Source organism: Euprymna scolopes, chromosome 7 (genome assembly GCF_053919585.1).
Source record: "Euprymna scolopes isolate OS-2025 chromosome 7, ASM5391958v1, whole genome shotgun sequence".
NCBI classification, from domain to species: domain Eukaryota; kingdom Metazoa; phylum Mollusca; class Cephalopoda; order Sepiida; family Sepiolidae; genus Euprymna; species Euprymna scolopes.
In genome coordinates this window covers 100,403,040-100,426,522 of record NC_136488.1, presented here as the reverse complement: position 1 = coordinate 100,426,522, position 23,483 = coordinate 100,403,040, and the positions used below count along the sequence as shown (strand labels likewise).

General features: G+C 38.3%; 1 long non-coding RNA gene across 1 annotated transcript in view; it reads right to left on the bottom strand.

Moving 5' to 3' along the window:
• Positions 1–23,483, bottom strand: part of LOC145279863 (uncharacterized) — a 56,521-nt gene that overhangs the window by 29,945 nt on the left and 3,093 nt on the right. Inside the window, exon 2 of the long non-coding RNA XR_013868475.1 lies at positions 5,348–5,899. This is a non-coding gene — a long non-coding RNA (uncharacterized LOC145279863). The remainder of the gene's footprint in view (positions 1–5,347; positions 5,900–23,483) is intronic.

Genomic DNA, 23,483 nt, shown 5'->3' with positions numbered 1-23,483 from the left:
AATGTAACCTAGTCGGTGTCGTATTGTTGGGGTGTTTTGTGGAATCATTATTTGCGTTTTTATGCTATCTGAGTTGCGTTTACGGTAGTGTCTGTGATTTTTTATTTAGGTTTTTTCTTTTGCTGTGCAACTTTCTCTGGAGGTTTTCTATGTTGAAGTAAGGTGCGAGTTATTTTAATGATGTGTGTATTTAAAGAGATGGGATTTGAAATTGTCCTGTGTATTTATTGTGTTTGACTATGTTGTAACGGCGAACAGATTTGTCTTAGGGTCGCCATTGTTGCTGCCGTCATTGCCTTGCTGATTTCCGGTTTATTCATGGAAATGTGGAGAGATATGCGAATATAACACTAGCCACCAAAAACGACATATGCATTCGTCCATATTTATAAGCAACAAACTTCACAAACTCCTGAATAATATTAGCATAGGTTACTTGCTTTTCCCATATAACCCTACATAGTAATACATGTAATTCTTATAATGTGTATGTGCATATCCCAAGCATCAGCATCACATACAGTTAACCTGCCATGTAGAAGGAATAACAAAATGCACTATCGTCCACTTTATCCACAACATTACACGTTTTGTAAACAAACAAGCAATTCATGTAAAATGTTGCTTGATCTCCGGAGAACCAAGTCAACATGATTATGCAGTGATTTCATTTGACCAAGATATATATGCCACTGGGGACCATTTATGAATTTAATATTCCTTAGAAACTTTCTCCTTTGGAGGAAGCTGGCTCAATCTGACATGGGTAAATGCCACACCAGGTACCGGGCAGGTATGTAGTAATGCTCCAATATCAACAGCATAAATATGGAATGCATATGGTTACAATAATTCAGTCTCGGAAAGAAGAAAATTTTATAGCATTGGTTTGACAGACTTCTGCATCATGCCATCTTTGAATGATGATGTCAGTTCTGGCATCAACTCAAATTCAAAATAATCTATATCATCATCAGATCCCATAATGGGAGTTGGACCAGCCTTGATGGATTGATGTTATCTACTTTCAGCCTCAGCATGGAGCACTTCCATTGTATGTGCACAATGCAATCTTTTTATTTTGGCATCTGCAATGCAAGCATTATCACTTTTCCTTTGTGCACCTCTTCCAACATTCTCGCTATAAATGTCTTTGTCAGCTTCTGTTGGACCAATTTCCAGACATTTTAAAGATGCCTGCTAGCTGTTAAATGGATCCAGCAAATCAAATCAATCCGAGATTTTATATCAATTATCATTATTTCATTTTATTCTACTATGACACAATTCAATGTGCTGCAAATCAGCAAATCACAATAGTTCATCTGAGCATACTGTTAGTCCACAACATTCTCATTGATTCTGACCCTAACCTCTTTATCTTGCTAATTCTTTATCTTGCTAATTCTTTATCTTGCTAATTCTTTATCTTGCTAATTCTCCTACATCATTCCTTAAACTTTTCGTCAAAACTTACTCCAAAACAAGATTCATAAATAGCCACTCCCAAAATGATAAGGAGATGTTGCAGTTCTCCCACATACAGTGTTTGGTATTTGTAAAGAGTCACGAATCTGGTACTGACCAGTCCCATCATTGCTTAACTATTGTGATCTAACGAGAATCAGTGTATAGACATGATTATACCTTTTAGCATTGTTCACTAATGTTTGAATGCCTTTACTAACTTCTAGCAAACTTCCAGATTGAAGTTACATATGTTGCTAATTGATAGTCTTCTGGAAGTTGAAGATCCAATCTTAACTAAAGGTGATAATAACTAAGAATAACATATTATTAACACTTCTACTCGGTCATGAAAAGAGAGCAATCTACCCCTGTTGATTAAATAAAAAGTTTACTCGAAATTCTGTATAGGTTTTCCAGTTTAACATAAGTTCCCAAGTTGGAAAAGATTAGAAGTTACATTGACCGAAATATAAAAACATCAGCCAAGATGAGAATAGTAGTCTAAAGAATCGAAATTATCAATCCTCATCTAAAAAATAAAAAATAATATTCAATATTTCTTCATAATGGGGATAAATTGTGACTGGTATACAGGGTGTTCCAAAATAGTCGACCCCATTCTAAATGGCCATATCTCAGAAACTTGATGGATCTTAATGAAACTAAATACACTTTATGTTGAAGGTCATCAGTTTTATTGGTTAAATTTACAAAGACAAGTAATGTGGTTAGAAGCTAAGAAAAAAACAGTCTTACCGTGGGTGTGGAGCGAGTGAGTTCAGACCGAGAAAAGGAAAAACAAAGATGGCAGCCAGCATTTTATTACGTGCGTTCTCGTATAATCTTGTGTGCGCATGAAGCTGGAAACTACAAAATGAGCTTCGTTTCTCGGTGCTGAGGGATTTCAGATCGGGCAGGAGAGTAGGCGCAACGGGAGTAGAGATACTTTCTGAAATTATAATCCTTTTTTTTGTGTGTTTGAGATGAACCTCCCCTCCCCATTACGGAGGCTCAAGTAAAAATAGTTGTTGGTTCTATGACAGATTTTCATAAATGTTCAATATTAGCGCCGCCTGTGACTCCATTACGGAGGCTCAAGCTATTTCAGCGATGGCCAACGCAGGCATAAACAACATGATTAAGCCTTTTAATGGCAACGGTGACGTGACTTAAAAAAGTGAACCTTGTGGCAAAGATTCAAAAGTTGGACGATATGGCCGCAGTAATACCACTGTTTCTAGAAGGGGATGCGCTGGCCCTCTATTTGGAGCTCAGTGAGCGAGAACAGAGTGACGCGGACGCCATCAAGGGTCAACTGATCAAAGCTTTTGCAGAGGGGCCTTTCGAGGCCTTTAATAAGTTGAAGGAGAAGAGGTGGACTGGTGATTCTGTTGATGTCTACGCGAAAGAGATAAGGAGATTGGTTGAATTGTCGGACATCAGGGGAGACGCCACGAGTCACGTAGTCAAAATGACATTCATTACCGGGTACCTGGAAGAGATATCTAAACGTTTGCAGCAGGTCTTGGGAGTGGAGATGCTGGATGTGAGTGAGCTGCTCAAAACTGCAAAGATCTTGGTGAGCATCCAGCCCACGGAGTCTAGAGGGACAACAGCAATGGTACAGCAGGATGTGGATAGGAGTCTGCCGAACCCGAGGGTGGCATGCTTCGAATGTGGGGTACCACACATGAGAAGAGACTGCAGGAAGTTCTTGCAATGGACAGTGTGTTATAAATGCAATCAGAGAGGCCATTTAGCGGTGAAATGCACGAGTTTGGGAAACTGGCAAGGGGAAGCAAACGCGCCAGTGGCCGCCCCGATTTGGGAATAGTGGCGCACTCACAGCAGATGCCCAAGCAGAAGATTGTGGTGGAAGGATGGGGAGTTATGGCCCTGATCGACACTGGCTGTACCACTACCATGGTGCACACGACCCTGGTCAGAAGATGGAAAGGGAAGAGTGAAGTAGTGGCATTCGATGGGTCGCGAGTGAAGTGTCGAGGGAGGAAGACTGTCACTATTGATATTGCTGAACACCGGATGAGGGTCCATGCAATTGTCACTGATCATCTGGTGCCTTGCATCCAACCCATCATTGGAATGGATGTTAAATGCCGACTTGGAGGCGTTACCATCACATGCAACATTTGAGGTTCGGACTAGCTGAGTGTGCAGTGACAGTGCAAGCTCCCGGAGGGACCAACAAGGCCGAGGAGGAAAGAAAAATGTCGATCAAAGATCAGGACTTCTGAGCTGAATTCGACAGAGAGCAGTGGATGGTGGAGTGGGCATGGAAACATCAAGTGCCATCGCTGACAAACAGGGTGGCGTGCTACACTAATTCAACTAATTCGCTTAGAGGAGGAGTGAGAAAGGAGTTTGAACAAGAAGTGAACCGATGGATTGAGGAGGGTATACTGCTGCTTTGGACAGATGACGTTGAGTCGGGCATTTTGCCGTTGATGGCCGTTCTGCAACCAACTAAAGGGAAAGTAAGACCGGTCCTGGATTTCCAAGAGCTGAACCAACATGTTAAGTGCCATACTGGAGGCGACACCGTAGATGTGCAGTGAGACCATTAGAGAATGGAGGCAGATGAATGGCGCGTCTACGTTGGTAGATCTAAAATCTGCATCAAAACAGACTCTGCTACAGTGTTTGCTTGGCTAAAATTCCTCATTTCAAGCGAAAAAAGGATAAGAATGAAAGGGGCAGCAGAGATGTCAGTGAAGCGCAGGCTTGGGATGCTAGCTGAGCTGATGCAGGAGTTTTGTTTGAAGCTTCGAGTAGACATGGTGGCTTCTGAGAAGAACCGAGCAGATGTTCTCACGAAAGTGAAGAAGAGTTGGCTTTTACCAAAGAAAGATGTTGTTGCTGCATCAGATCTAGATGATGTTGGCATGCGAGAGCTGCACAATCTGCACCATATGGGGGTAGAGAGGACTTGATACTTGGTGAAGAAAGTCGACCCGAGTGTCACCAAGGAGCAAGTGAGGCAAGTGGTCAGAACATGCGACAGATGTCAGTCGATTGATCCTGCTCCAAGCATCCATGAAGCTGGTCAATTGGAGGTGAGTGGGACCTGGGAGAGACTGCCATGCGATGTCACCATTACAGGGGTGGACTTTACCTGACCATGATTGACTGCGGGCCCAGGCGATTTGCCCTATGGAAGAAGCTGTGGAGGAACAGGCAATGAAATAGCGGCAATCCTTGGTGAGGTGTTTTTGGAGCGAGGTCCCGTGGAAGAGTTGTTAACCGATAACGGGACCACATTCAAGTCAGTAGCAGTGACAGAAGTAATGAAGAAATGGAATATCCAACAATTTTTCAGAGCTGCCTACAGACCCAGTGGCAACAGGATCATGGAGAGAAACCACTGCACCATAAAGGCAGTTGCAGAAAGAGGAGGCACCTCACCTGAGCAAGCTGTCTACTGGTATAATATGTCACCTAGATTGGGACAAGTGCCAGAGACGATTCCACAACTGTCAACGTTCGCATATTCCTGGAGACATCCTAGGGTTGAGCCGGCAAGCAGAGAGGCAGAGGCCACAGGGACTATTAAACTCGGGGATGAGGTATGGGTGAAGCCACCGGGGGTGCACTGCACCACACAATAGAGTAGAGGTCACGTGACTGAGAGGAACACTAGAAACAACATTGTGGTGGACGGAGTACCGAGGCATATTCTCGACATCAGATCAGTGAAAAGTGAAGCAATGGAGGGGAATGTGCAGCAACAGGAGGAGAACGAGACACCTCAGAGGTCAAGTAGAGAGAGGTGACTGCCACAGTGGATGAGAGACTACGAAATATTATCTTGAGATCAGAGAGGCATGTGGTTAGAAGCTAAGAAAAAAACCAGTCTTACCGTGGGTGCTCAGCGAATGAGTTCAGACCGAGAAAAGAAAAGTAAAGATGGCGGCCAGCATTTTATTACGTGCATTCTTGCATAATCTCGTGTGTGCGTAAAGCTGGAAACTACAAAATGAGCTTCATTTCTCTGTGCTGAGGGATTCCAGATCGGGCAGGAGAGTAGGCGCAACGGGAGTAGAGATACTTTCTGAAATTATAATCCTTTTTTGTGTGTTTGAGATGACCCCCCCCCATTACTGAGGCTCAAGTAAAAATAGTTGTTGGTTCTATGGCAGATTTTCATAAATGTTGAATATGAGCGCCGCCTATGACTCTGCACACGTCGAGTCGGTATTCAAGCTTGTGCCAAACTCGCTGTAGCATTTAGGTATGCATACACAGCACTTTTCTTGAAATTTTTGGTGCCAAGTCCTAATTTGTTTTGTAGTTGATGCCTTCTTTGCAAAATTTGTGAAGAATGCACACTGCACTGTCTTCAGTGACTGAGTCCGAGCATACTCTAACACACAAAATGCCTTTCCTTTTGAAGTGAACAGCATTTCTTAACCTGAAAAGATAGAAATGCCAAACGTTACACACAAAAACTTGAAACGTTTCTACACAAGCTGCGAAAATTTGAGGTAATTCCAATGAAAATTGTCAAAATTATTGGCCTACAAAATGGGGTCAAACATTTTGGAAGACCCTGTATTACTTCTTTCAAGATGTTGATTGTTTTCAAGTAAAAGTTTCCACAAATAAAGCAGTGTCGTTTTTTTATAACAGGTCTCATTAAAATCATTGCCATTTTACTCACATGCCAATATTACTTTAAGACTTGCACTCTTTCTATGCAATTCATTATAAACACTCTTCTGAGATAAATGATAAATTTTTATATGAATTGAGTTTTTAACAGGTACATTTCAAATTTTTTTTTTTTTTTTTTTTACTTCAGTTGTATAGTTCCCCAACCTCTAACCTTCTTCAGACGTCTCTTGTGGAACTCAGGAATCTTTCTCTTGAATTCTGGAATCTGCACAGAATTTCAAACATGATCCTTTATTTAATGCATGGGGTTAACATGCTCACTTTTTGTCACTGATGATCGAGTAGAAATCTTAAGCAATTCACAATTGTATTCTGAGTATCGTTTGCACTGAGGATTGAACCTTCAATCTCTTTGAAGAATGTCACTTACAACTGAATTTCAGGAAATGGGCTTTGCATGGGAATAACAAATTTAGCAAAGGTTGCATCAGACAGTTGGTTGAAAATGTACAGTTGACATGGAAGATTTGGATCTATCTGATATATTGTCAAGATGGTCTAAAAGAGTTATAATCATTAAGCCATACATGTCTCTTTCTTTCTCCTTTTTGTTTTTCAATCTAACAAGACAAACAATTATTGAATAAATCATCTTTCTTATGTGAAAATGTATTGAGTTGATTCATCGAATTTTGATTGTAGCTGATAAATTATCCTCAGTCTGGTAGTATAATGGCAACCAACAAACATAGAGAGGTTAGCCAAAGAAAAGCAAGATATGATTATCTAGGATTTGAACTGTTAATTCTTACTTGCTAAAATATTATAAGAAAATAGTTAATATCTAACACCATTAGTGAGTTAGCATGAAAGTAAAACTCTTCTGGAATGTTCAATATAATCATCTATAAAAACTAAGGTTTATCATTGATGTATAATGACTAGGCAGCAAAATAATTCACACATTTTCCACAAAGAGAATCGTCCGGCTTTACTCTCAGCTATAATCTCGGTTAAAGAAATACTACCTGCTATATTTGTCATAGGTGTGCAACTTTCAAACAGACCCAAGCATCAGCATCACACACAATCAACTAGCCACATGTAAGTAACAACACACATGCCCTCGATCACAAACAAAAAATGTTGACACTTTTTGCATGCAAACAAGCAAGCGATTCAATAGCACGGCCAAACTGCTACATCAAACACGTCTCATTAGGTCAACTTTTGGCTTACATAAGGAGAGCTTCAGTGTCATTTTACTCACATAAAAACTATCTTACAAATGCAAAAGCAAATCACATTCAAACATCCTCAAACATCTTTCTCTCAATAAATATTGTTACAAAAGAGGAACCAGACATAACCACGTGTTTTATCACAATTTATTTATGTTGATCAACTACATTTTAAACTTTTATTCTATTTTGCTTGTTGTATAATTTATAAGGTGATATCACACAGCATGGTTCATATGTCATATGTGAGTCTACATGCTTATCCCTAACACACAGAAATGCATATCCAGTATCCGTTTTCTAGAGTTCCTCATATTGAGCTACCATAATGAATATTTGATCTTCTATGTCTGTGTAAAACAATAAAAAATGTGTGCAATTATGTTTCAGAAGTTTTGAGATGAGGATTGATTATTCATATTATTAGGACTACTGTTCTCACCTTGAGTGTCACTTGCACAACGTTTCAGCCGATGTAACCTCTAACCATTTTCAGATATATCTTGTTGAACTTGCAACTCTTTCTGTGAACTCGGTAATCTGCACGAAATTTCAAACAACACCCTTTATTAAATCTATGAGGATAGCATACTCTCATTCCATGAGTCATGTCTGGGTAAAAGTCTTAAGTAATTGGCAATTGTATTCTTAGTATTATCCATGCTAAGGATTGAACCTTTAACCTCCAGAAGAGAACGTCACTTACAACTGAATTTTACCTAGTACTTTATCCGTTACACTACAGGTCCTTCTGGACGATTCTAGTATGGGTTTTGAGAGCTTTAAAGTTATTCTTGTCTTTAGATGAAGATGGTCGGAGGTTACTGAAACATGTAAATAACACTCAAGCTCAGAAAAATAGTCCAAATAATTCAAATAATTCAAATGATGCAAATAATGCAAGTGTATGCAAGTAACCAAATAACACATCACTCAATAAACTTGATAAAATTTGAACCCAATCTGATTATTAATTTACAAATTACAAATAAAATAAAAGTGAAGCTACTGTTTCGAATTTTTAAAAATGGAAAAATTCTCAATTTCGTGTGTTCATATAGTATTGCTTTCTGATGGGAACAAATACTGATCAAGCGAAACAATGACTTGATATTCAGATGTCTTGATATTTTGTGTTATTCAGACTCTGTTCTGTTGGAAACAACGATTAAGAGGTGGTATGCTGACTTTAAACATGCATAAATGATGACGAACAACAATAGTTTTCCAGGAAGAGATCAAAAGAGTTCATAAACTCGTTTCACTTGAAGTCGAATGAGATAGCAGAGAAATTAAAAATATCAGATTTGTCAATGAAAAGCTTTGTTCAACATGGAGGCCAAGTTTGCTCATAGTCGATCAAAACAACATGTCAGCAATTCAAAGCAGTGTTTTTAACAAAACAGTTTTTTTTTGCATCAATATATGAATGAAACACGGATCCAGCATTTTTCTCCAGAGTCAAACTGGCAATCAGTTGAGTAGATAGCAGCAGGTAAAAACCGTTTAAAGTGATTAAAGATGCCAACATCAGCAGGCAAAGTTTTGGCCTCTGTATTTTGGGATGTGTAAGATATTTTCATTGATTATCTTGAGGAAGGAAGAATCGTCACAGCATATATAAAATAACATTATTGATGCATTTAAAAGAAAAAATTGACAAAAAAATAAAGAAGAAAAATGCTCTTTTATTAAGATGACTAGCGAGGGGTACCCGGCGATGCCCGGGTGTTTTGATGTAAATCAAAACTCCGGGGGGGGGGGTTTTAAATAATTTTAAAAAATGTTTTGGTAGGTGAGTATGAGGATCAAACCCGTACCCTTGAGTTGGAAATTAATGTGTGAAAAAAAAAAAACCCGTGCGACGTTAACCATTGGGCAACCGCGACACACAACGTAGACAGGTTTGAATTTATTTATTTAACTATAAAAACAGGCATGCGCAATAAAAGTGAACTCTGCTGCTTCCATTTGATCTAATTAAGAAGGTCAAATAGAAGTCACGCAGCGTTTGGGTTTGTTTACCCAAATTTGACTGTTTTTTGCCCCAACAGATGTTGGGGAGGGGGAAAGCAGCTCCCAATTGTCCAGATTGAATAGCAATTGTATGATATACAAAATTGATCAAAGCTGATTGCTTCTGGATGTTTCCCGGCATGATGCCGAGAAAGCTTACTTAGCTTTGAATTAGTTTCGCTTTTTATACGAAAAAGCCGAATCAACACATGAGAAGTCAAAATAGCAATAATTTTGTAAAAGTCGTCGCAAATAAATCTATACGCTACACACGTTCCCAAATCGTAGATATTATTATATAGGGGGTATATAAACAGTTCTAAGCAATAGTACCCCCCCCCCCGGGAGCGTGTGCAAGAAAAGCCTTTGCGAGACATACACGAAATGGTCACACATATTTTGCCTTTTATATATATATAGACTAGCGAGGGGTACCCGGCGTTGCCCGGGTGTTTGGAGGTGTGTGGGAGGGGGGTTAAAAAAAAAAGTAAGTATGAGGATCGAACCCATACCGTTGAGGCAAAGTTGTAAATTAAAGTGTGAAAAAAAAAATGTGCGACGTTAACCATTGCCCCACTGCGACATGCTAACGGAAACGCGTTTGAATTTATTTAATTACTTGGATTTAGCAGGTGCACCGTTTAATGAGTTAATGAGGTGAAGTTTGACTGTGGGATTTCATTTACTGCTGAACGCTTTTTTTTTTCTTCCCCCAAGATGTTATAGGAAAAAGACTAACCCACATGCGGCAAGCGACAAATGTTGAATATTTATCTTCCTGAAATCGAGCAAATTAAATAGACAGGCGAGCTTCGTTGTTAACTGTGAGATATTACGATTTATATGTGATATAAAAAGTTTTAAAAAGTTGTGAAGCGAGCGACCGCTTCTCTGAAAGAAGCCTTTTGTAGACACACAGAAAAAGTGAACATACATACATACATTTTCGCTTTTATATTTATAGATGTTACCATATTACAAATTTTATTAAGATGATGGCACCATATTACAAATCGAGCCCAACAATAGCAAAATTCTATGAATTGCACCTTATTGCTTCTGTACCAATCCTATTCTCCAGATCTGGTCTTAGTAACTACTGTGTTTACAGACCTCAAATGAATTCTCCAGAAGAAGACATTTAGCTCCAATGAAGGAGTGATATTGGAAACTGAGGTCTATTTGTGGCAAAAAAATAAATCATTCTATATAAAAAAAAAGAAGCATGGAATCAATGTATCCCCATAGAAGTAGACTATGTTGATGAATAAAGTTAAATTTTGCCTACAAAATGTCTTATTAGTCAGACCCGAATGTATTATACAGCATCGATAATCACTACTACAATCACTTCATTCATTATTGACATGCAAAATAAAGATGGTAGTAGTCACATATAACTATCAGATGGAAATTTTTATATGTAAAACTGTGTCAAAAGTAGCTTTATTTATTAACAGGGACAGAATTAGGCTCCAAAACAGGCAGATATAAATTGCACTAAAACATTCTTTAACTTTGCTATCATGTGGAGAATAATATTTTCTGTTCTCTACAGTGATGCAGTTAATCTTTCTCTACTCTGTTGCTGTTTCAAATCACTACTCCTTTGTTTTTTAAACAAGCATGCCTTCAGCAGAAACCTGACACTCTTCAAAACATGTCACAACTATACGGGTTAAAAATAGCAATGACTCTTTTTCAACAACGAAGGCAAAACACAAAAAACTCATTTTTCTGTAACTAAACAAAAAATAATAAACTTTAATTTTGCATGAAAATAAACGCTGCCTACCTTTTTGCCTGTAAGAAACCTGACTCAAAATTAAGTATAGTCACTTATTTGTTTATCAAACTAGTCGACGGTAGCATGAACAGCTCTCTATGAAACAAGCGACTTCTCAACAAATTGCAGTCTCGAACCGGGAGTTAGGAGCACTCTCATCCTGACTTGATGAGAGTCAAGTTGGCAGACATAGTCATCATGGGAACTGGGGAAGCAGCAGCAGTGCTGAAACATACTATTAATTCGAGTCACAAACTACCTGTGTACAATACATATTCCACTCTCTACTTCTGCTTGCCTTCTGGAATCCCCTCCCTCACAGTCTGCCACTCTAGTTCCTGAACCAGCTTCACCTTTGGCTATCTTTCAGTGACTCCAGCTTACTCTTGCAACTTCCAGTGACTCCGGCAGCCTCCAGCTCACTCTTGCAGGTTCCAGTGACTCCAGTTTACTCCTGCAGTGACCGGTACTTTCAGCTTACTCCCGTAGCCTCCAGCAGCTCCAGCGCTTCCAGCCACTAGATCTTACAGCCCTTAACCTCCAGCCACCAGCTTCGGTTCCTGTCGACATCCAGCTATCTGTTTCAGTGCTCACTGAAGTTCAGCTATCTGTTCCAATAACCTCTGCCCTCCAGCTACCCTTACCAGTGCTTACTGACGTCCAAAAACCCATTTCAATGACCACTGACATCTGACTACCAGTTCCAGCATCAGACCCTGCCTATGACTTGGATCAACCCAAAGCATGTAATCCTACTTCAGGGACCCAATAATCTCAACTCTGCAAGATGACTGTTCTTGCTCTGGCTGACTTTGATATCCATTGTTATAAACAATAAAACACGATATCCTATCATCTTTAACAGATCATCTGTTCGTCATCTCTCTTTGCTATTGTCTCATCTTCCTTGCTTTGTGTCTATTTTATTAGTTGTAAGATGAATTGGCATCTTCACCTTTCAAGCCTCTGCAACAAATCCATGGAAAGTACTCGATTGAGCTCCAGTTTCTGATTCCTTTCTTTTTGTGCGAAGATGTTGTCATGATGATCATAAAACGGGACTTCTGTTATGCAGGCTAACATTAGTTTGCATAAGGTGTTAGAGTTAATTTTAAGTGAACATTGATTAGGATTATCTATCTATATATCTATAAAAGTGAAAGTGTCTATCTGTGTGTATGTGTGTCTGTCTTGTACATTTCCCTACACAATAACTCTGTCAATTTTCAGTCTATGGACTCGAAATTTGATATACAGGGTATTGAGATTTTGAAAAATGTTTGTAATTCATTTTCGGCAAGAAATTTGACTGTGAAGGGGTCAAAGTTCAACGATTTGACCTTTGAGAACTCTACTAAACTTCTCCGACAATTTTGGGTATAAACAATTGAAATTTTAAATATACGTTCCTTGGACATAGATCTAACTTAATAACTTGATTTGAGCCTAACACAATAAATGTTAAAGGGCCATAATAGGGGTCAAAGTTAAAAAAAAAAAATTGACGTCTGCGGTCTCTACCAAATTACTCAGACAATTTCTGGTCTAAACATTTGAAATTTTACATAAAGGGTATTCAGAGATAGGCCAAGCTTTTAATCAGTTTAGGTAAAAAATTTGAGCTACCAATATATAAATGTATGTATGTATGTTTGCATGTCTACCTAAAACTTTCAACAGAGGCGACAGATTTTCACAAGATCAGTATCGTTTTGAAGCTCAACCCTTCAGACGACAAATACCAAAAAATTGGCTAAAAATATTAATTTCTTCAACCTCAACTGGGCACTTTTCTATAAGGAAGGGTCTCTTTTTTCACAGATATTTTCGGAAGTCATCCCCTCTTTTCGATTCTCTAGCCTTAATTTAAACCTACATCACTTCCGGTTTGATGGTGGTTGTAATAGCAAAGACGTCACGTTTTTTTCACGTTCTTTTCCTCTTTCGCGGTATGGGTTCGAGCCTGCCTTCCTACTACCACTTTTTTTTTTTTTTGCTCAACACGCAACCTCCAAACACCCGGGCAACGCCGGGCACCCCTGCTAGTTATATATATTTTTCATGATATCTATTGTTTCTTTTACTGCAACATTAGCGAACAGATTTTCAACATCTAAGGAAGCAACGGTACCATTTTCAGGTTTCTTGCTCCTAACAGTCTGAATAAATTCTTCTGTAGATTTTATACTGTATTTGTTTGGAATATAGGGAGATATCATTTCATTTCTAACTTTAGAGAGTTGATAAGTAGGAGTTACTATTTATATATATTTTTTTAAACTTGTCTTTATCATTTAAAATATCATCTAATTTAGAGTAATATTCAGATTTGTTAAGGATAACGAACATATTAGTTTTGTCTGCTTTTTTTATAATTAATTCTGGGTGGTTTTGCAATTGTTTTTGCAGCTTGGTTTAAATGTTTCGCTAGTATGGAGGTGCCTGGTTTAGGATTATATTTATTTTTTTTGTAGCTTCAGCTTTTAGTAAATCACAGAGTTCAGGTTTCATTGTAATTTCACTGTCTTCCTCAAGTTTAAAAATATTTTGGTATAGAATTTCGATTTCAGTTTTTTGTAAATATTTTGTAACCATGGAGTAAGTGACGGTTAAGAAAGTCTTTTTGTGCTTGAGTTATTTGAACATCAGACAACTTCATGAATTTATCTTCGTTGTTAGTGATGTGCCTTGGTATAAATTATGAAGTTTTTGTTGGATTTTAGGTTTATGCTTTTTGTTTTTTTTTAATGTTAATTTGTGAAAATCTGTGTTGAATTTCATGAAGTTCTCCAGGAGATAGAAAGTTTTCTAATTTGGTAATGATCCTTTTCGTTTCTTTGTGAAGATTGTTGAGTTGTTCTTTACCTATTAGTATTTGTCTTTTCACGAGGTCACATCTGTATTCCCAAGTGCTGGAATCTTGGTGAGCTGCAGGATCGTGTAATTTAAAATATGTATATTTAGGCAGCATTTTTTCTCTGGCAATTTTAACCAATGGAAAAAAGAATAAATAATTAACCAATGAAGAAAAAAAAAAATTATAAATTGTTCAAAACCAGTTAAATTAATTTATTCCTGACGATGAATTCTGAAGGATTGGAAAGTACTCGGACTTATGAGAAATATGGTGATTACATCAGCCAGTTCCTGCCAGAAGTGAAGACTGTTATTCGGAAGTTGGAAAAGATCAAAAATAGAATAGACAAAAAACGTCTATTTTATTTAATGATATATATATATGTATTTGTATTTCTATCTCTAACCCATATTAATTTTCTTATAAATTTTAAATCCAGACCTTTTATTTCAATTTTTCAGATTCATCTGCCTTACTTTTAATGCTAGGTTTATTTATGGTGTCTTTTAAATTCAATAAAAACCCTCCTAAATTTGCTGATGAGGAGACCTTGCTTACCAAAACACTATATAAAATTATTCTACATAACTTGATGTATACCACAATAAAAAGCATTGTTTTCCGAAACGATCGTACAGATAATTGATTTTGTTGTTGTTCCTTCTTATGAAACTGATCTTTAATTTAATTAAAATTTGATTTTTAAATTTTAAATTATAAATCACATTACTTAATATATATATATATATATATATATATATATATATATATATATATATATATATACTTAACTGTATAATTTTTGCGTGTCTTTACTGGTTGTAAGATTTATTATATATATTTGTTGCTGTAACTTTTACTTAGCACATAAACATTTTTTTTTTTTTTACACAGGCATCACCACATTATCAAGGCCAAGAGGCCACTCGAGGATAAGGGTTAAAGAGTGTACAGTAGATATTGGACAATATAGTAATCGTTAGTAAATGGAAATTTGGTAAATTTGTTAACAAGTGGAACGGCTAATCAAGAACTTGTTTACGTTAGACTTGAAGACAACCATATTGTAGTCAGCCGGAAAGCAGGAAAACGGAAGCAGTCTAAGAAAGAAGCTTTGTTCATGGAATCTACGTTTAGGTTTAGGCACAGATAAAGAGTGGGGGGAATTATTGATAGTGTTTTCAGCTAGACGAGTGTTTCTTGTGAAAGTTTGGCTAGGGGGGACCATAGACTGAAGCTCAGTCGAACACTTTCCATGAAAAGAACGATACATCAGAGACAAACTCGCAACATCTCTTCTGTGAGATAGAGGTTGCAGGGAAGAGAAAAGGACATCTCCTACGAGGCTACAAAGTCTATTTTGAACTCTATCAAGGCAGGACAAGTCCTTTCTAGCAGCTCCTGCCCAGATGTGGCAACAGTATTCCATCCTTGGACGTACCTGGCTCTTATATAGATAGAGAATTGCATTAGCAGTGAGATATCTACTGGATCGATAGAAAGATCCCACCATTTTTCCAGCAGCCTTGGCAACAAATTTGATGTACGTGTTCCATTTAAGATCAGGAGTAACGGTCAAGCCCAGAAGCTTGTCAAAACTTGAGGCCTCCTGAAGACTAGAGCCATTCATTTTAATTTATGCCAGATATGGATCAGAATGTTGATGATGTAAAGAGATAAGCTTGGTTTTAAATGCATTAAAAGTAACCAGCCACACCTTTCCCCATTGTACTACGTGCTCAAGATCAGAGGAGAGAGAATCAGAGAGAACTTAGTTGTTTACTGTCTTAGATGTACTACCATAAATCGTAGTGTCATCAGCATAAATGTCTACAAATGATGTAAGGATGTGATTTGGAAGATCATTAATGTAGATCAGGAAAAGAGTTGGGCCCAGGATGGATCCCTGAGGGACTCCAGCATTAATACTGTGAGCTTCTGATTTTTTCCCCTCAACTACTACTCTTACGAACCAATCAGAGAGAAATGATTTAATAATTGAGAAGACATTTCCAGCTATACCATAGCTAGAGATCTTGTGAAGTAAACCTTTATGCCATACCCTATCAAAGGCCTTAGATATGTCAAGAGCAATTGCCCTAGAAAGGTTGCTTCTGTCGAGAGATTTGCTAATCCTATGAGATATAACTGTAAGCACATGTGCTGTAGATTTAGCAGAACGGAAACCATATTGAGTGTTACTAACAAGGTTATTTTTGTTGGGATGGTTGATTACTTCTGTATTTAACACAGATTCCAGCAACTTACTCATGACGCACAGGAGACTTATTGGCCTGTACTGAGAGGGGGATGAGCGATCACCTGAATTCTTAAATACAAGGCATACTGATGAGATTTTCCAGGGAGATGGGAAACTATTCTCCTTAAGACAACGTTTAAACAGTTTTGTAATTATGGGCGCTAGTTCTGGTTGAAGTTTTTTGAGTACTATAATTGGAATACCGTAAGGGCCAGTTGCTTTACTGGAATCAAGGTTTTTGATTAGCTTGGCAACATCACATACAGATATTTGTATATCGCATAGCGTGTTTTCTAATACAGGAGGAAATATTGGGGTTGGCAGCCTTGGTCGCAAAGGGTAGAATTAGCTGCAATGTTCTTGGCAAAGAGTTTGGCTTTGTCTGATGCTGACGAGATTACCTCAGGTCCATTGATGATAGTTGGGATAGAGCACACGCTTCTGTTCAGGATTCTGTTTGCTATTTGCCAAAACTGGTGGGAACCAAACCACTGCTCAGCTACTTCGGACTTGATGGATTGAGCATACAACTCTCTTGCGTTCTTTATTACTTTCTTACAATGGTTGCTGGCAGTCCTGAAAGTGGCTTTAGTTTCCATACATCTATTACGTTGGAAGCAGTGGAAAAAGTGATTTTTTTTTTTTTTACATGGTGGTCACCACTTATCAAGGCCCGGAAGCCACTCAGGGATAAGGGTTATTGCAAGCACAGTACGTTAGTGTGGAGATTTGATGGAGTGTTTACTTAAGGGGGCAGTTCATTAGGAATTTGTTAATGTTGGACTTGAAGACATCCAAGTTGTAGTCAGGTGGGAAGCAGGTAGACGGAACAGAGTTCCACAGGCGTGCAGTTCTAAGAAAGAAGCTTTGTTTATGGAATCCACGTTTTGATTTAGGCACAGATATAGAGTGGGGGAAATTTTTCACAGTGGATTCAGCTAGACGGGTGTTTTTCGTGAAAGATTGGAGAGAGGGGACCAGAGATTGGAGTACAGACGAGCACCTGCCATGGAAATAACGATAAAACAAGGATAGGCTCGCAACGTCTCTTCTGTGGGAGAGAGGTTGCAGAGTAGAGAAAAGGGCATCCCCCACTAAGCCACGAAGTCTATTTTGTACTCTGTCAAGGCAGGATAGGCTGTATTTAGCAGCTCCTGCCCAGATATGGCAGCAGTATTCCATCCTTGGACGTACTTGGCTTTTATATAGATAGAGAATTGCATCAGTAGTGAGATATCTTCTGGAGCGGTAGAAGGATCCCACCATCTTTCCAGCGACCTTGGCAACAGACTTGATGTATGTGCTCCATTTCAGATCAGGAGTAAAGGACAAACCCAGAAGCTTGTCAAAACACGGGGCTTCTCCTAGATGAGAGCCATCCATTTCAATTGATGCCAGATGGGGATCAGAGCGTTGATGATGTAAAAATAGGAGTTTGGTTTTAGATGCATTAAAGGTAACCAGCCACGTCTTTCCCCACTGAACCACGCGCTCGAGATCAGAGGAGAGAGAATTAGAGAGAACTTTGTCATTTACAGCCTTTGATGTGTTGCCGTAGATGGTCGTGTCATCAGCATAGATGTCAACGAATGATTTAAGTATGTGTTTAGGGAGGTCATTGATGTAGTTCAGGAAGAGAATTGGGCCAGGATTGACCCTTGAGGGACTTCAGCATTGATACTGCAGGCCTCTGATTTTTGTCCATCGACCACTACTCTTATGAGCCTATCGGAGAGAAATGATTTAATGATTGAGAAAACATTTCCAGTTATACCGTAGCTGGAAATCTTGTGAAGTAGACCCTTATGCCATACCTTGTCGAAGGCCTTTGATATGTCAAGAGCAATTGCCCTAGAAAGGAAGCCTTTGTCAAGAGATTCACTAATCCTGTGAGATATAACCGGTAGCACATCTGCGGTAGAGCTTGCAGAATGGAAACCATATTGTGTGTCACTAAGAAGATTGTTTCTGCTGAGGTGGTTTACTATTTCTCTATTTAATATGGATTCCAGCAACTTACTCATAACATAAAGGAGACTTATTGGCCTGTACTGAGAGGGAGATGACTTATCACCTGAATTCTTAAATATAGGGCATACTGATGCGGTTTTCCAGGGAGTCGGAAAGCACTTCTCCTTAAGGCAACGCTTACACAGTTTCGTAAGTATGGGAGCAAGTTCTGGTTGATGCTTTTTTAACACTATAATTGGGATGCCGTCAGGGCCAGTTGCTTTACTGGAATCAAGGTTCTTGATTAGCTTGGCGACCTCATGCAAAGATATTTGTATGTTACCTAGCGTGTTCTGTGTTATAGGAGGAAATATGGGGAGTTGATGGCCTTCGTCGCATAGGATAGAATTAACTGCAAAGTTCTTTGCAAATAGTTTGGCCTTGTCTGATGCTGACGAGATGACCTCTGGTCCATTGATAATGGTTGGGATAGAACGCACACTTCTGTTCAGAATCCTATTTGTTATTTGCCAAAACTGGTGGGAACCAAGCCGCTGATCAGCTACTTTGGATTTAACAGACTGGGCATATAGCTCTCTTGCATTTTTTATTACTCTTTTACAGTGGTTGCTGGCGTTCCTGAAAGCAGATTTCGTCTCAGTGCATCTATTACGTTGGTAGTTATGGAAAAAGTGATTTCTCTGCATGATAGCAGCAGCACATTCTGGGGAGAAACATGGCTGGCTGTTGGGTTTTTGTTGGAATTTTTTAGATGGTATGAATTGGTTTATGCCTACAATTAACCATTCGGTCAGATCTGATACTATAGAGGACACATCCTTTTTAAACATGGAATGCAGAGGTAAATCAGATATGAATGTACAGAAGCTATCACAGTCAGCCATAGAGTATCGGTATACAGTACGGTAGAGGGGTATGTCTGGGGACTTATTATATTTCATTTTTATCTTAACTGATACGACGGAGTGGTCGGAGGATCCTAGAGGAGAATGAACGGAACATGAACATAGCTCAGGGTAAGTTGAGAGAAAAAGCTCTAGGAAGCTTGCATATTGACCAGTAGTATCGGGCACACAGGTGGGTTCACGAACAATTTGAGTGAGGTCATAAGCAATGGCAAAATCATGACAAAACCTCCCCTCATCGTCTGTCTTATTTGAATGGGTCAGCCATTCCATGCTATGGACGTTGAAGTCACCACAGATATGGATGTTAGCCGAGGGATGTGCAGACAGGATGTGGTCTATTTTCTCAGATATACTCTTAAAGATAGTAACTCCGCCGTTATGGGGCCGATAGAGAGCAAATATAAATGCAGTGGTGTAAGCAAGTGCAACCCGGAAGCACATATAGGGTAAATTAGGATCTCTCTAGAGATATCCCTGCCACACGGGAAGCCATCTTTAATGTAGGCACATATTCCAGGCCCATGGCGATCTTGGGGGACAGATTTAGCTGTTAAGTTAGAGTATCTGTTAATTATGAACTCATCTAGGGAAGTGGTCGGCATTATTCCAGTTTCACTTAGAAAGAATATGTCCGGTTTCGTCTCCTGTAATTGGCTTTCAACCACTGGAAGGTTGGAATGTAGACCCCTGATGTTGGAGAAGGAAACCTGGTAGTAGGGGTCTACGTTGGAAGATGGGGTTCTAGGTTTATTCGCATTTTTTTTTCTGGAGATATTTCATGTTGAGGTTTTGGGATTTGTGGAACAGCTCGGCATACTTGGTTAGAGCAGTACAGAGAGGGAAAATAAGAGAGAAAAAGACAGGAAAAAATTTTTTTTTGTAGCACATGAAAAGGTAAAGCCGTAACAATTACCCACTAGTATGGCATCGAGAGGTCCCACCAGAGACTACTGCATGGTCCAGAATCCATTCACCAAATGGCAATACAGCAGTCCCAGTACTTTGCGCCTGCTGATAGGACAGCCTCCTTAGTGGTTAATCCAAGGTTCGGGTCCCTGACTATCAGGCGGATAACGTCAGCCAGACAAAACGTTTACCTCCAGCACCCTTACTAGTGACATGGCCACAAGGATAGACATAGAGATAGAAAATTTCCGACATCTCAGACTACTGTTCACCAAGTACTACCGACCTTTAAAGCAGCTTTTTCTTCACCCTTTGTCAGAAAAATCACTCATTTGAATGAGGACTGAGGGACAAAAAAGGAGAAGCAAGACTTACTGGAGCTGCCGATAACACATCCACTGTATTATCTACTCTCCATAAAAAAAAAAGGGGAAGGAGGGTAATGGGTACAAGTGACTTATTAATATCTAAGTAGTAAAGTCCGGTGCTAAATTATCAATTCAGGACACTTTTGATGATAATCTCCCCTCCCATATTAATGGGTGGAAGTTTTTGACATTATCTATCTCGAGTTTGAATCATTGGAGTTTCACCTTATAATTAAAATCCAATAATTAACTTTTATCAATTTGTAAAGTCGACTTAATATTACTTTACATTTGAGTTTAGATAATTATTCAAGGCTTTAATTTAGGAGGTTCGTTTTCATAGGTGAGTTTTTTCTTTGCTAATATTCGAATTATAATTTTCAAATATAATTGAAAATAAGACTAACTATATAAGATGGTTTGATTGGCTAGCTAGGAAGCAAGCATTTTCAATATAAGCAAGCTTGCAGTAATATCATATATTAAGTATATTACTTAAATAAAGTCCTAACTTTATCTATTGTAATAGAGAAAATAATTCCCGGCATTTTGTTTTTTTATCGCTAGTTTACTTTGTAGCATGGGTGAGCAGTATTTTGCCTGTTTCAATTTCAGTCGCAAAGGGGGGGGGTGACGAATAAATCAGGAAAAGTGCAGACAAATAAACACATATACATAAATAAAACAAGAAAAACAACTTTAAACAAGGTAACATAAAAAACATTTGTAAGGACGAATTTTAAAATACTTAACGTCTGTTTGCCATAATGGTTTGGCATCTTTTTGCCAACTGGCATATTGCCGTGTCTTTCTAGAGCGGAAGAAGATTTCTATTTCCGGATAACTTGTGCACGTGTGCCGATCTATTTATAGAATAAAAGTCGTTACGTTCAGATGTGTAAATATTAAATTTACATTTTTTTCTGTGCGCAATGGCAGCACACATTCTGGAGAGAACCATGGCTGGCTGTTAGGTTTTTGCTGGAACTTTTTTCGAGGGTATGAAATGGTCTATACCTACAATTAACCATTCTGTCAGGTCTGATACTATAGAGGACACATCCTTTTTAAACATGGAACGCAGAGATAGATCCGATATAAATGTATGGAAACTATCCCAGTCAGCCTTAGTGTATCGATATACTGTATGATGGAGAGGTATGTCTGGGGACTTATTACATTTCATTTTTATCTTAATTGATACAACAGAGTGGTCGGAAGATCCAAGAGGAGACAGAACAGAAACTGAACATAGTTCAGGGCAAGTTGTGAGAAAAAGGTCTAGTAGACTCGCATATTGGCCGTCATTGTCAGGCACACGGGTGGGTTCGTGAACAATCTGAGTGAGGTCATAAGCAATGGAGAAATCATGACAGAACCTCCCCTCATCATCGGTCTTGTTTGAGTGGATCAACCATTCGACGTTGTGAACATTGAAGTCTCCACATACGTGAATGTTAGCTGAAGGATAAGCAGATAGAACTTGGTCAATTTTCTCAGATATACTTTTAAAGATAGTAACTCCGCTCTTGTGGGGGCAAATGAGAATAAATATAAATGCAGTAGTGTGAGCTAAAGCAACCCGGAAGAACATATAGAGTAAGTTAGGATCTTTTCTGGAACTGTCTCTACCACATGGAAAGCCATCTTTAATATAGGCACATATTCCATGCCCATGGCGATCTTGGGGGTCAGATTTAGAAGTTAAGTTAGAGTATCCTTTAATTGCGAACTCTTCTAGGGAAATAGCCTGTTCAATGCTAGTTTCACTTAAAAATAAAAGGTCTGGTTTAGTCTCCTGTAATTGGGTTTCAACCTCTGGAAGGTTAGAACGTAGACCCCTGATGTTGGAGGAGACATGGTAGTAGGGGCCTACATTGGAATTTGGAGAACCGGGTTTAATCATGTATTTTTTCTTGAAACTTCCAACAATTTTTGGAGCACTTGGTTGTGAATTTCGGGCTTAAAAGATAGTAAAAATAAATAAGTAAAAGGGAGTTAGTGAAACCGTACCCCTAAGTCTGAGGGTGGTTGCCAATTGGATTAGAGTAGGTTGTTATAGTTGTTTATTATTATAACTCAGAAGAAGAAGACTTAAATTACTTTCACAGTTTACAGACCGTGTGGAAATAATATTTTAATTTAATAACGATATTATTTAGAAATCCATTTAAACAGCACGAGTGGTCTTTGTTAACTAATCTGTACTTTCACCTAAAAAAACTTTAAAAACAAAAAGATACCGTAAAAACTGTAATTTAACTCGCAAACCCTACCTAAAAAAAATAGCATTGTCCGTAAACTTCAGAAGTACTGAATATTGTTGAATTATTGTACTAATTTTATATTTTTAAATAGACGTCCACTTTTGCATCCATTTCTACTTAGAGGAGATATCCTTCTTGACTGAGGTACCTTTTATTGTTGTACTCATCCAAAGACGGAAATCTCCCACATAAAGGCGACATATTCTGTCCTGGTTGGGAAAATGCGCTTAATATGGACGTCGTAAGTTGCAAAACACATGTTTAAAATAGAAAATAAAAACAGCCAAAGAAATCAAAATTTCTGTTTACATTTGTGTAAGAAGTATTTTAAAAAAATAACAATGAAAACATTCTGGTAAATTTTTACTTAATTTCCACCTTAACAATCACCTTTAAAATGACGACTTTTATAGGTTTAGAGTATGCTGAAAATGAATATCGCATTTAAATTTGTTTTCCGGATATTAAACTATGTAATTTATTTTTTACTTGTAAAATAAGGAATTACATTGCTTAATATGCGGAAACTACTTGTTTGCGGAAAATTTAAATGCGATATTCGTTTTCAGCATACCCGAAAACCACTAAAAGTTGTCATTTTAAAGATGATTGTTAAGGTGGAAAGTAAGTAAAAATTTACCAACATTTTACGCATTAGAAATACATAAGAACACATTTTTTTCAGTGAATTTAGGCGATTTAAAAGAGAAATTGTTGGAAACGAAAATAAAAATAAACAATAATTATAAGGAGATACCGGAAATGTCGGGCGGCTTGCAATGCACCCTGGGTAGATATCAA